Source organism: Lissotriton vulgaris, chromosome 1_2 (assembly GCF_964263255.1).
Source record: "Lissotriton vulgaris chromosome 1_2, aLisVul1.2, whole genome shotgun sequence".
Lineage (NCBI taxonomy): Eukaryota > Metazoa > Chordata > Amphibia > Caudata > Salamandridae > Lissotriton > Lissotriton vulgaris.
Window position 1 is genome coordinate 253,661,411 of NC_141686.1, and position 13,549 is coordinate 253,674,959.

A 13,549-nucleotide genomic window follows, 5' to 3' on the forward strand; every position below is an offset into this window, starting at 1 on the left:
GACAGAAGGGATAGGGAGAGGGACGTGAGAGACAGGCATTACACTGAGAGACAGAAGGGATAGGCAGAGGGACGTGAGAGACGGGCATTACACTGAGAGACAGAAGGGATAGGGAGAGAGACGGGCTTTACACTGAGAGACAGAGGGATATGGAGAGGGACAGTGAGAGACGGGTATTACACTGAAAGACAGAAGGGATGGGGAGAGAGACGGTGAGAGACGGACATTACACTGAGAGACAGAAGGGATAGGGAGAGGGACGTGAGAAACGGGCATTACACTGAGAGACAGAAGGGATAGGGAGAGAGACGGGCATTAGACTGAGAGACAGAGGGATAGGGAGAGGGACGGTGAGAGACGGGTATTACACTAAAAGACAGAAGGGATAGGGAGAGGGACGTGAGAGATGGGCATTACACTTAGAGAAAGAAGGGATAAGGAGAGGGATGTGAGAGACGGGCATTACACTTAGAGAAAGAAGGGATAGGGAGAGGGATGTGAGAGGCGGGCATTACACTGAGAGACAGAAGGGATAGGGAGAGGGACGGTGAGAGACGGGCATTACACTGAGAGACAGAAGGGATAGGGAGAGGGACGTAAGAGATGGGCATTACACTGAGAGACAGAAGGGATGGGGAGAGGGACGTGAGAGACCGGCATTACACTGAGAGACAGAAGGGATAGGGAGAGGGACGTGAGAGACGGGCATTATACTGAGAGACAGAAGGGATAGGGAGAGGGACGTGAGAGACGGGAATTACACTGAGAGAAAGAAGGGATAGGGAGAGTGACGTGAGAGACGGGCATTACACTAAGAGACAGAGGGATAGGGAGAGGGACGTGAGAGACGGGCATTACACTGAGAGACAGAAGGGATAGGGAGAGAGACGGGCATTACACTGAGAGGCAGAAGGATAGGGAGAGGGACGTGAGAGACGGGCATTACACTGAAAGACAGAAGGGATAGGGAGAGGGACGTGAGAGACGGGCATTACACTGAGAGACAGAAGGGATAGGGAGAGGGACGTGAGAGACGGGCATTACACTGAAAGACAGAAGGGATAGGGAGAGGGACGTGAGAGACGGGCATTACACTGAGAGACAGAAGGGATAGGGAGATGGACGTGAGAGACGGGCATTACACTGAGAGACAGAAGGGATAGGGAGAGGGATGGTGAGAGACGGGCATTACACTGAGAGACAGAGGGATAGGGAGAGGGATGTGAGAGACGGGCATTACACTGAGAGACAGAGGGAGAGGGACGGTGAGAGACGGGCATTACACTGAGAGACAGAAGGGATGGGGAGAGGGACGGTGAGAGACGGGCATTACACTGAGAGACAGAGGGATAGGGAGAGAGACGTGAGAGAGACTGGCATTACACTGAGAGACAGAGGGAGAGGGACGTGAGAGACGGGCATTACACTGAGAGACAGAAGGGATAGGGAGAGGGACGGTGAGAGACGGGCATTACACTGAGAGACAGAGGGATAGGGAGAGGGACGTGAGAGACGGGCATTACACTGAGAGAAAGAAGGGATAGGGAGAGGGATGTGAGAGACGGGCATTGCACTAAGAGACAGAGGGATAGGGAGAGGGACGTGAGAGACGGGCATTACACTGAGAGACAGAAGGGATAGGGAGAGGGACATGAGAGACGGGCATTACACTGAGAGACAGAAGGGATAGGGAGAGGGACGTGAGAGACGGGCATTACACTGAGAGAAAGAAGGGATAGGGAGAGGGACGTGAGAGACGGGCATTACACTAAGAGACAGAGGGATAGGGAGAGGGACGTGAGAGACGGGCATTACACTGAGAGACAGAAGGGATAGGGAGAGAGACGGGCATTACACTGAGAGGCAGAAGGATAGGGAGAGGGACGTGAGAGACGGGCATTACACTGAATGACAGAAGGGATAGGGAGACGGACGTGAGAGACGGGCATTACACTGAGAGACAGAAGGGATAGGGAGAGGGATGTGAGAGACGGGCATTACACTGAGAGACAGAAGGGATAGGGAGAGGGATATGAGAGACGGGCATTACACTGAAAGACAGAAGGGATAGGGAGAGGGACGTGAGAGACGGGCATTACACTGAGAGACAGAAGGGATAGGGAGAGGGATGGTGAGAGACGGGCATTACACTGAGAGACAGAGGGATAGGGAGAGGGACGTGAGAGACGGGCATTACACTGAGAGACAGAGGGAGAGGGACGGTGAGAGACGGGCATTACACTGAGAGACAGAAGGGATGGGGAGAGGGACGGTGAGAGACGGGCATTACACTGAGAGACAGAGGGATAGGGTGAGAGACGTGAGAGAGACGGGCATTACACTGAGAGACAGAGGGAGAGTGACGTGAGAGACGGGCATTACACTGAGAGACAGAAGGGATAGGGAGAGGGACGGTGAGAGACGGGCATTACACTGAGAGACAGAGGGATAGGGAGAGAGACGTGAGAGAGACGGGCATTACACTGAGAGACAGAGGGATAGGGAGAGGGACGTGAGAGACGGGCATTACACTGAGAGACAGAAGGGATAGGGAGAGGGACGGTGAGAGACGGGCATTACACTGAGAGACAGAAGGGATAGGGAGAGGGACGTGAGAGACGGGCATTACACAGAGAGACAGAGGGATAGGGAGAGGGACGTGAGGGACGGGCATTACACTGAGAGACAGAAGGGATAGGGAGAGGGACGTGAGAGACGGGCATTACACAGAGAGACAGAAGGGATAGGGAGAGGGACGGGGAGAGACGGGCATTACACTGAGAGACAGAAGGGATAGGGAGAGAAAGACGGGGAGAGACGGGCATTACACTGAGAGACAGAGGGATAGGGAGAGGGACGTGAGAGACGGGCATTACACTGAGAGACAGAAGGGATAGGGAGAGGGACGTGAGAGACGGGCATTACACTGAGAGACAGAGGGATACGGAGAGAGACGGGCATTACACTGAGAGACAGAGGGATAGGGAGAGGGACGGTGAGAGACGGGCATTACACTGAGAGACAGAAGGAATAGGGAGAGGAACGGTGAGAGACGGGCATTACACTGAGAGACAGAAGGGATAGGGAGAGGGACGTGAGAGAGACGGGCATTACACTGAGAGACAGAGGGATAGGGAGAGGGACGGCGAGAGACGGGCATTACACTGAGAGACAGAAGGGATAGGGAGACTGGACAGGCGGGAAATTTTAATCCAGAATTTGAATCAGAACTCTAGAATCCCGTCACAGGTCGACTAGACCTTTTTACCTGTCATAGAGTGTAGAAGGTAATCTTTTTCAACACGTCAATTCGAACTACCTCCATCGCCTCCTCCAAAGAACCACTGACAAAAAGTCAAGTTTAAAGATTTATTAGAAAGCCAAAAGCAGTTGTGTATATATACACCTCAGTAGAAGATTCAGTAAATATACAGGTACTAATACAAACATAATCCTATGGAAAAGTCTAAGTCTACTAAGAATCAACACCAATATAATTTCCAAGACCACTAGGCTTGCTAGAATTGCTATAATCTGAGTCTTGGTAGACATGGAAGAAAAGAGGAAATACATCCAAAATAATCTGTCCCTTCTCTATACTAAGTGACATCCCTACACACCGGTTCCCTCCTAACAAAGGTGTCAGCTGTGGTGATTTCCAAAGAAGTTCACTCACTTCGTCCGGACTTAGTCTATGAACTAATCTTCGCATAGCAAAGCTCTCTGCCTACCCAGCATCTTTCTTCGCCCTTGTGCGCTCCTGCTCTGCTCTCCTGCCGGGGTGCTGTCCCTAATACAAAGTCCACAATGAGGGTGACACGCCCCGAGGAGTGCCCCCCCTCCAAGCATCAATTTTCAAAGCATCTTCATTACGCCATTTTCATCCTTGTTCGTTGAAAAACGGCCTTGGGTCCCAGAGTCATTTTCTCTTGAAGTTGCTTCCCTAAAATTCCGCAGCCACTCCTCCATGTCTAGAACTAACATCTTAACGCTCATATACTATGGGCCCTTCTCTCCTATCTCTAGTTAACCTTGCACCTGCAAAAGAAAGCACATCAATCGATTAACAACCCCATGCTACTTGCAATTAATTTCTCTAAAAGAACCTTCCAGGAAAAGTATTTCCATGATTTAATGTGAGGGGAAACATTCCTAGTTTGGCCTACACGGCCTTCCTCCCCACCTGGGCCTCTGCACGTTTCGAGATGTCACCCTCTAACATTTGCAAAACATTTTCGTTCATTAGACCTACATCATTATAGCAAAGGAAAGAATACATTTTCTAACTAAACACTTCTATGTCGTTACATGAATACAATAGTAAATGTCTAAACCAGCATTTCAAATACATCAATGCTTAATTGCATCCTTTAACTGAATTAGTAATACACTGCAATACATTTCTAAATCAACATGACATCAGTATTTCAAAGGAAACGCTTTACGTTACAGCCATGTGAATTCTGGTACATAGTTTCATAGCTCCGTGTCATTTTCAAACATGATTATAAACCTCTATATATGCGGGTGCGGGTTAATTGTGAATATGATGCACCCCTACAATTTCTAACACAGTTTGCACTCTCTCAGTCCCCCCTTTGATGACCTGTGCCATCACCACCAACCCACATTCCTTAGAGTAGGGACCGGTCTAAACAGCACTTGTGGCGACATTCCCTCGCCGGAGCATTTCCAATGCTCTTAAACTTCTGTATTGATTGTCCTGCAACTCCTCCATTCTCTGTGCCTGTACTCTCACTGACCTAGCCAACCTATTAGACCTATAGCATTTGTACAATCTCAGCAAACCCCATATTCCAATCACACAGGCCACTATGATGATGACGGGCTCCAGTATGTATTCAAGAAAACTCTTTCCCAGGTTTGCAAACCAACCTCCAACACTTCCAAGCCCCTTGCCAACCTTTTCCCATGTATTTTCTTGCGTCAAATCGTTAATCTCGTAGTGAATTGCAGTAATTGTAGTGTAGTTCGTATTTTCCCAATAGGCCCTGCGCATTGGAATAACATAAACAGTAGTATCGACGTAGAAGTGCGGATCTTCCAGGCCTCTACTGACTATGCTAAACTTAATTGGGTTTGTTGCCAACTAGCTCAGAGGTCACTGGAAACTTTCTTGACTGAACAGGAAGTGATCAGCTTCCCTGGCACAGCCAAGAAGGGATTCAGTTTTCCAACAACCGTGCAACATGACAACTTTGCTCCTCAGATCAAGAGTCAATCTCTAGGGTCGTGTAAAACAATAGACATTTATTTTACTCAGTCAGTGGTTGTGCAGTTTACTTTCACAATATGTAGAGAATAGAGAGACGGGCGTTTTCAATAAAGGGTAACATTTATTGAACAGTCTTTCTTCTCGTACAAGAGAAATGAATTGCCACAATTGCAAGACTTGTTACTATAAAAAGTACGTACAGTAAGATGTTTATTACGAAATAATACTGTAAAAGCATTGATATGGTTTCTTAGCCATACAATGGTTTAAAATGAATAAAATATATATACATTCATATATACATTAGGCTAAAATACTCAACTGGTGCTTCTAACTATGCCTACCCCAGTGTACCTGACCTAAGCCTAATACTTGGGAGGGGAGTAAGTAAGTAGCTTTAAATAAGTTGGTTTTGCCAAGGTTTGCTTCAAGAATTCTCTCTAAGGGTTTAGTAAACACCATACCTCTGGAATAGAATGATGGAGGTCTGGTATCTCCTTCAGGGGGTCGATATCCCAGTCACCCGCAAGGGTAGGCCGGAAACGCCAGAGCTGGATTTCTCTGCAGGAGAAACGACAGCGTCTCTCTCAGCGCGTTGAGGAGGAGGAGGAGGGGCAGCGTCCGCGGGCAGCTTGCATCTGCTGGGCTCTTTGCAGGGAGACGCCTGTTCAGCTCCTAAGTTCACCACACCATCGTTTGCTCGTTAGCAGCGATAGCAGTAGTGATAGCAGCGATGCTATCATCAGCATAACAGCAGCAACTTCAGCAGCGAGGCAGCATTTGCTTAAGGCAATGTTGGTAATATTTATACCTGAAAGGTGCCTTGTTTGACGTAAGTTTTTGGACATAAGACGTCAATAAAGATGTCACTAGGAAGTGATCGTCTATCAGTGCTCATTAGAGTTCTATTACTAATCAAAACACAGCAAGCGGGGATTTCCAGGTTGCTGAGTTTTTATCTTGTTGAAGAACTCGGAGTGTTAATCTAGGAATCTTAGATAGTAACTTCTGCTATGTCATTGCACTAATTGGCTGCAAAGGATGTGGCAGAGAAAGTGATTCTGAAATGGGGCTCTGTTCGTGTGAGGCCAGAGACGAGTTTCTGAATATTGCATTTGATCGGTTATGCCAATATAGGGAATAAATGGATTTATAGCCGAATAGGGGCATAAGGTCACAGTATCGATCAGGGTCCTAGATTAGAACGCTACACCCACTCCACGAATTCATGTCCAACAAATTACTAAAACTAGAGCAATAAGATGCATGTGTAACATTGCCCCCCCCCAAAATACATATATGCATTTGAAATAGGCGTACTTGTAATACGTGAAAATTTAGGTACTGTACGTTTTTTGAAGCATAGAAATCATTCAAAAATTATAGCATATGAAATCAATGAACGATTTTGCAAAAAAAGAATTACACATGAAATATCTCTGAATACAGAAGAAGGGCGAGATAATTTCATCACATATAAATGCATTGCAGTAAAAATGTGCTAGAGGCTGGTGTAAAGTTATTATGTCTCTAGATGTTTTTAGGAAATAGAAGTATAAGCTTCTGTTCTCTATGAATAGTTCTACCGTAAGCAAAGAATTTTTTGTGCCAGAAAAAGGGTGAATATTAAAAAGTGTTTAATTCAAAAGAATTATTGCTTGAACGGGGAAATTAGAGTTCCAACGCTTTTAGCAGTTTTTGTTGTTCAAAACTGAAGGCCGAATTCAGAGTTCATGGGAACGCTGTGTGTCGTAATGCTTCTCTAAAGTTATTGTTTCTGTTCGGGTGAGAACATCATATCAGACAGGCTCTCAAAGAATTGGTCTACAAAATCAGGTGACAGTTCGACCAAATTCGATAGTGCTGTAACTTGGCAGGTGTGAGAATGATTGCTGTCATCAAAGGCTGGATCAGCACTGCTCACAGAAGGTCGTACCTGGGTGATGTTGCTTTTGTCACTCGCTCCACTGTTACCACCTAGTCGTAGCACAGGAGTCTCAACGAATGCCGTCATCAGGATTGGTAGCCGCTGGGGACAACACAATGCGTGAGCCGTTATCGGACTTAGCAAAGTATCAATATCCATTGGTACTGCTGATGGAAGTGAAAGACAGGTGTCCAACACGCACTCATCTCCGCATAGCATACATCGTAGTACAGGTAAGATGAAGTTTTGCCATATCCGTCTGAATGAAAGGAACCAGGTCATGTTTAGATCTCTCAGCCTGGCCAATCCAAGGACTCTAGTTATTCTGTCCCGGTAGCGCACTGCTAGGATTGTTTCTTCCATTCCCATAGGAGTCATGTCTGAGCTGTGGCTTGCCATATCGAAGCAGGAGGGTCAAAAATAAAATCCCTGCTACAAGTCCCAAAAATAGGGGTATGCCGCCAAAAACAGAGTGGACAAAATTTAGAACGATTCCCAGAATTGCTTGAAACGGTGTTTGCAGCCCCGTAAAAATCGTCTTAAATATGCCTGGGATGCCTGTGGCACTAGACATGTTAAGGAGTTGACTCAACATTTCTACGAAATGCACGGGGCAATTTGTTGATAAAAGGTCATGAACCTCCGTAGCTGTCCTTGCAACTAGGAGATCATACGTCTCTTTTGATGACGTGATGGGCACTGTTGTCTACAAAAGCACAGACTTCATTTTGCTTAAAGTATCAATTCGTATAGAAGAGAAATGCAGACGAGGCCAGATGGGAGTCTCTATGTCTCCAGGGCCGCTCGGGAACAATGCTTGCATACAGCATTTGACCATGGAAGTTACGCTTACGAGATACGCTTTTCCTGGTAAAAGGCCACAACATCTGTGATCCGTTCTTAGAATGTAACTCCCATTTGCGAGTTGCATAAAGAAGGGCTCTATCTGCGTTGCAGGTGTGACAAGCTGGTGGCATGAAAGGTTGTTAGAATTACCTTCTTACACAGGCTCCGTGTAAATTAATATGTGAGTGGGGTAGCAAAGGTCCAGGGAATTTAAGGCTTTGAACAACACTTGAATAAGTAGTCTTGATGGGTGGGTGGAGACACACTCGAAGCTCTGGACCTCTTGGGCTTCAAATAAAAGGACAGTTTTGGAAAGTGGTAAGTGTGTTCTCCACATAAAATTACAACGATTTTCCAAGATTAATATCCATTCTTTCCAGATCGTAGTATGGAGGACAGAGACTTTTTTATTTGCAGTGAATTATTCTTTATTTTTATTCATAGAACAAGGACAGCCGACACGTGTTTCGCCCCCTCTTGGCGATTTGCGCCGGGGCTTTCTCAAGGCTAGGTTGGTTAAATCAAGTAAACAGTTGTCGTTTCCAAATATTTACAGTGTCCAATATACGAGAATATAGTTCTTCATAAGTAAAACATATTTTTATTAGGCTAATGCCCCTGAGCCTAAAGTCTTTCCGACATGGTGGTTCTTGGGTTGAATCCCCGCCAACGTGATTTAACCAACCTAGCCTTGAGAAAGCCCCGGCGCAAATCGCCAAGAGGGGGCGAAACACGTGTCGGCTGTCCTTGTTCTATGAATAAAAATAAAGAATAATTCACTGCAAATAAAAAAGTCTCTGTCCTCCATACTACGATCTGGAAAGAATGGATATTAATCTTGGAAAATCGTTGTAATTTTATGTGGAGAACACACTTACCACTTTCCAAAACTGTCCGTGTAAATTAATACCCTGGCACAAAAGTATACCGCTTAGTGAACGTTTACAGTTTTCACCACTAAGAAATACATTTTTGTCGCTGTCACTATAGCATGAATGTGTGTATGGTAATTTCCATGCTGACTTAACATATCCTTTACCCAATCGTTCATACTGGCCAGTAGGTATGTATTCAAGGCACTTTTTAAATCGGAAAGTTGTTATCGGAATAGTGATAATTCCGTGTATTATCCATTCAATGACTGGACTTTCTGACATTGTCAATGGTAATCTCTCAATTTTTTCGATGCTCAGGATTGTATAGTCTGCTCCTTTCTGTGCCAAGCTGATTTGTTTATCAGTAAGGTTAAAAATGGAAAACAATGACGTTGTGTTGATTAAACGCCACGGCACATAGCCTGAACGAAGATTTTGCAGCGTCCAGCCTAATTGTACAATAGAACGTAATTGTGACTGGCCATGCTGTAACATTAGCAAGTCTCTGTCTATTATATCAAAGGCAGAGGATACAATATTGTCCAACGAATATATTCTGGAGGACAGAGTCATTAACCCATTGTCCACTACAGAAAGTGATTTTTCCAAATTAATACGATCAATTTCTCGTATTTTTTCTGCTGTTTCAATTTGTGTGACTTTCCAAGCCTCGTTGTACGCAGCATAGATGCTGGCCACTATGAAACGCTTTTGACGCTGTTTGCGTGGTCCCATAATAAAATCGCGCAAATCAGCACCATCTTTAAGTAAAGATAAGTGTTGCTTAATTTCAGCCAGTGTGGATGATCCTAGATATTCGAGGCAGAGTTTCCCTACACTGTATGTTGTTACTATCCCTGGATGTTGTCTCTGGGAATATCTAGGGTCTTTTCTGGTCATTTTTAACCCCTGTGTTTTATTCAGGAATCTATCTTGACAGTTGTTTGTGTCAGTAGGCCAGATTAACCACTTTTTCCAATCAGGATGTGTTCTGTTAAAATGTAAAATTTTAGTTACGTCTATCTCAATATCTGTTGTTGTATTTTCAGGTATTGGCTTTGGAATAGACGGTTTGTTTAGGGCTTTGATCTTAGCTAGGCCAAGACAGGATGTTTGGTGAATTGTGTTATTTAAAAACATCATTTGTTCTGGTATCATGCAGGTTCTGAATAGTGCTTCTAGGCCTTGTACCTGCCAATCTTTCGAACCCCAAATGGTTTTTGTTTCAATGTTATTTTTCCAATAATCAAAACCAAATGTCATCATTTTTTCATAAAATGCTTCTGAATATATTAATTTAGTGTTTGTCAGCATTGTTTTCAATCCTGTTTTATCTAACAGTTTGTAATAAAACGTTTCTGCATCACTGGTGTTAAACCCTGAGAAGTAATTGAATTTCTCAAAGAATGTTTTAGAACTGCTTTTAGGTGGTGTAGCACAATGTTCCCATTGATTATACCTAAAAACATTTCTAGGCTGTGCAGATTTATGCAAATAATGATCGCCATAATGTGTATAACAGAACAACTGTTCATAACTAGACGAACCTTGTAAATAATCATGTTCTGTGAATCTAGCTGACATTACTAAATCAGACATCATGTCATTAATACTGTTAAAGTCCCAATCATCAGAGAATGTACTAGGTTTTACAAAGTCACTTAAGGAAACCTTCAGTTGATGAGGATACTTCAGGATCTCGACCGGACCATAGATCTCATAGTCAGTTTTCTCCCATACTACCCCACCGGGTATTGGAATGGCTGTGACATTTACTGTTGACAGTTCTCTTTTCTTCACGTGGGATGATCTGTGTGGTTTGAGGACTAGGTTGATGTTCTGACTTGCTGTGTCAATTGTACTATATTTTCCCTCAATGAATTTTCCCAAACAAAGTACCATGATGAGCCAAAGCAGGAGGAAAAATACACCTAGACCAAACCAAAACTCTAACCAAGGGGAAATAAGGTAGATTTCCTTCAGTTAATGAAAGAGTTCCGTTGCTTTTTCTTTAAAAGTCTTTTTTATTTCTGGCATCACTTCGGGGTTGCTTTGATCCTCGGAAAAGTTGTCGAAGTCGATGAAATAACCAGAGGCAGTTCTGTCAATTGTTGGGATTGTTCTTTCAATCTGTCTTTCGGTAGCTCTTTCTGATGCCACATCATTGTAGACTGGTGTTTCTTGACAAACTGTTTCAATCTGTGTCTCAAGAGGCACGAGTTCCATGGCATTATTGCATAGTCCTTCTCTGTGCACTGCAGGCTGATCGAATGTGATTAGTCTTTCAGTTTGAACCTCTTGGATTGTTCCAAGTTTGGGTATTCTGTTGTTTCTTGGGAGTCCACTGGGCCTACTGTTGATTATAGGCCACATGCTTGTGGTTTTACCGGGTTGATAGATATAACTCTGTTCTCCTTTTTACCAGCAAGGGGCGGTAGTACTACTGATCTTGTTCCGGTAACTGCCAAGACAGGTACTGCTTTTCTGTAAGAAGGCCCAAATTCCTTCTTCACCGCTTTTTTTTCTCTGACTAGATCCCCAATCTTTGGAATCCAGACAGGCCTTGCTGGGGCTGTTGCTTGTGGTGCCTCGTCAGTGGTATCTGGCTATTGCTTTCACTTTATGTTGCTTAAGGATATTCTTGTTTCATTCAAGTCCTGTAAAACAGCCAAACGATCTTTGATGTCAAAGTCTGTTTTCTTATCTTGTACCACTGATACTTGACTATCTGAGTCCTGAACTCTCATTCTAGTTCCGAACAATAGTTCGTATGGGCTGAAACCTTTTAGAGAATTTCTTGGCAAGTTATTAAGACTGATTTGGGCACTTACTAGATGTTTGACCCACCCATCACCTGAACCTAATACCTTCGCTGTTATAGATCGCTTTATGTCTCGGTTTTTTCTTTCTACCACACTATTCCCTTCGGGGTGTGACGGACAAGAATACCGCAACCCAACTCCCATGCTGGCCATGGCCTCCCTATAAGCTCGAGAGCTAAAAGCAGGACCCTGGTCAGAATGGAACATGGCAATTGCGTATGTGGCGATAAAGACTCGCAGATCTTTTATAACCGTTCTGGTGTCAGCCGAGCGCTGGAGGCCACATTTTTTAAGTGTGTTTTAGCCTTAATGATTAATAGGACGCAGGATGGGATGTAGACAGCGTTTCGCTGTTTCTGATTGGTAGCCGGTAGCGTAGTTCACTACTACGGTCCCTGTTACAGTTTTCACAGTTGTTTGCATATATTTGGTGTTGTACACTCATTCCCGGCCACCAGTATACAGATTCCAATTCTCTCAGAGAGTCCCTAATTGTTTGGTGCCTAGGTCCCAATCCCATGTGGGCGTCTGCTATTAAAAATATTCTCCTGTTCATGTTTGGAATTACCCTATCCCCCACTCCAGGGATTCGAGCAAAAAGAACGGAGTTTGCATCAATTACGTATGCATAATTGAGTGGATAGTTCACGGGTAGCGCTGCACAGTCGCCTTTTACGGTCGTTTTTACTGCCAGCATGGTTTCCCCGTCTATGTATTTTTCTGTACGTTTTTTTGTGACTACGTAAGCCGGTTTAGTTGCTTCCGCTGTGGCTGTATTAGCCAATGAATTCCCTGCAACGTGAACGCCATCACGTTGAAGACTTTGTGCGTGTATCACATGAGTCTTTTGTAGTTCTTTCTGTAAAAGAGCTACCTGGTTCCAGGGCAATTCATGCTTTATTGTGGCACCTGTGTCATCTTTGTAATCGTTTTCAATCCAGCTCTGCAACTTATTATTGTAAGAGTTGACGCATAAATGAGAATCGCACACGATTAGTGTGGGGAATTCGCGTTCTGCATTTTCGAGCGCCATCTTTAAAGATCTGATTTCAGCTCTCTGAGCCGAACAGTACCTCACTGATTCAGTTTTTGTTACTTTCGGTCTGAATTTACCGCTCAGCCAGCGACCTTTAACCATCGCATAGGCTGCATTGTAGGATTTGTTCTCTACGTTGAAATACTGTACAAATCTATCTGTATAGATTATACAGGCGTACTGTGGGAGAGGCAGAAGTTCAATTGGCAGAGGATATTCTTCTTCATATTCTAAATCATTCAGTTCTTCGAATTGCGGGGCGAAATAGTATTTCACATCTTCCGCTCCTAGAGAATCTATACACTGTATCCATTTGGGATCCAGTGACACTGTAGGCAGGTTTACTGGGCTGAATAGCGCCTCGAAGGCGGATTCCGCTGTGAGGATATTAATCCTTTGACCACGTACTAATTCTCGTTTATTTGCTAATGCAATTTGCACTGCTTTCACAGTTCTTTCTGTGTGACTGAATGTTTTTTCTACATGTGTGTACAAGTGAGATTTAATTGAAATTGGTACCTTTTCTCCCTCATTAGAGGTTAGGTACGTGAATCCGCATCTTCCTGGGATAACTCGGATTACAAGATCGCGTGTGTTGTCACGTTTATCTAATTTTGTTTTTTCTAACATGTCTGTTTGCAGTGATCTCAAAATGTTTGTGTGTTTTTGAGTCCAATTGATTTGTTTAAAATCAGGTTTTTTTAGTTCGTAGAGAAGTTTAACCCTCTGCGTAATTTAGAATGTAAGTTCTTCCGAAATTCAGAAAACCTAGTATGGATTGTAAATTCTTCAGCGTTTTTGGAGCTT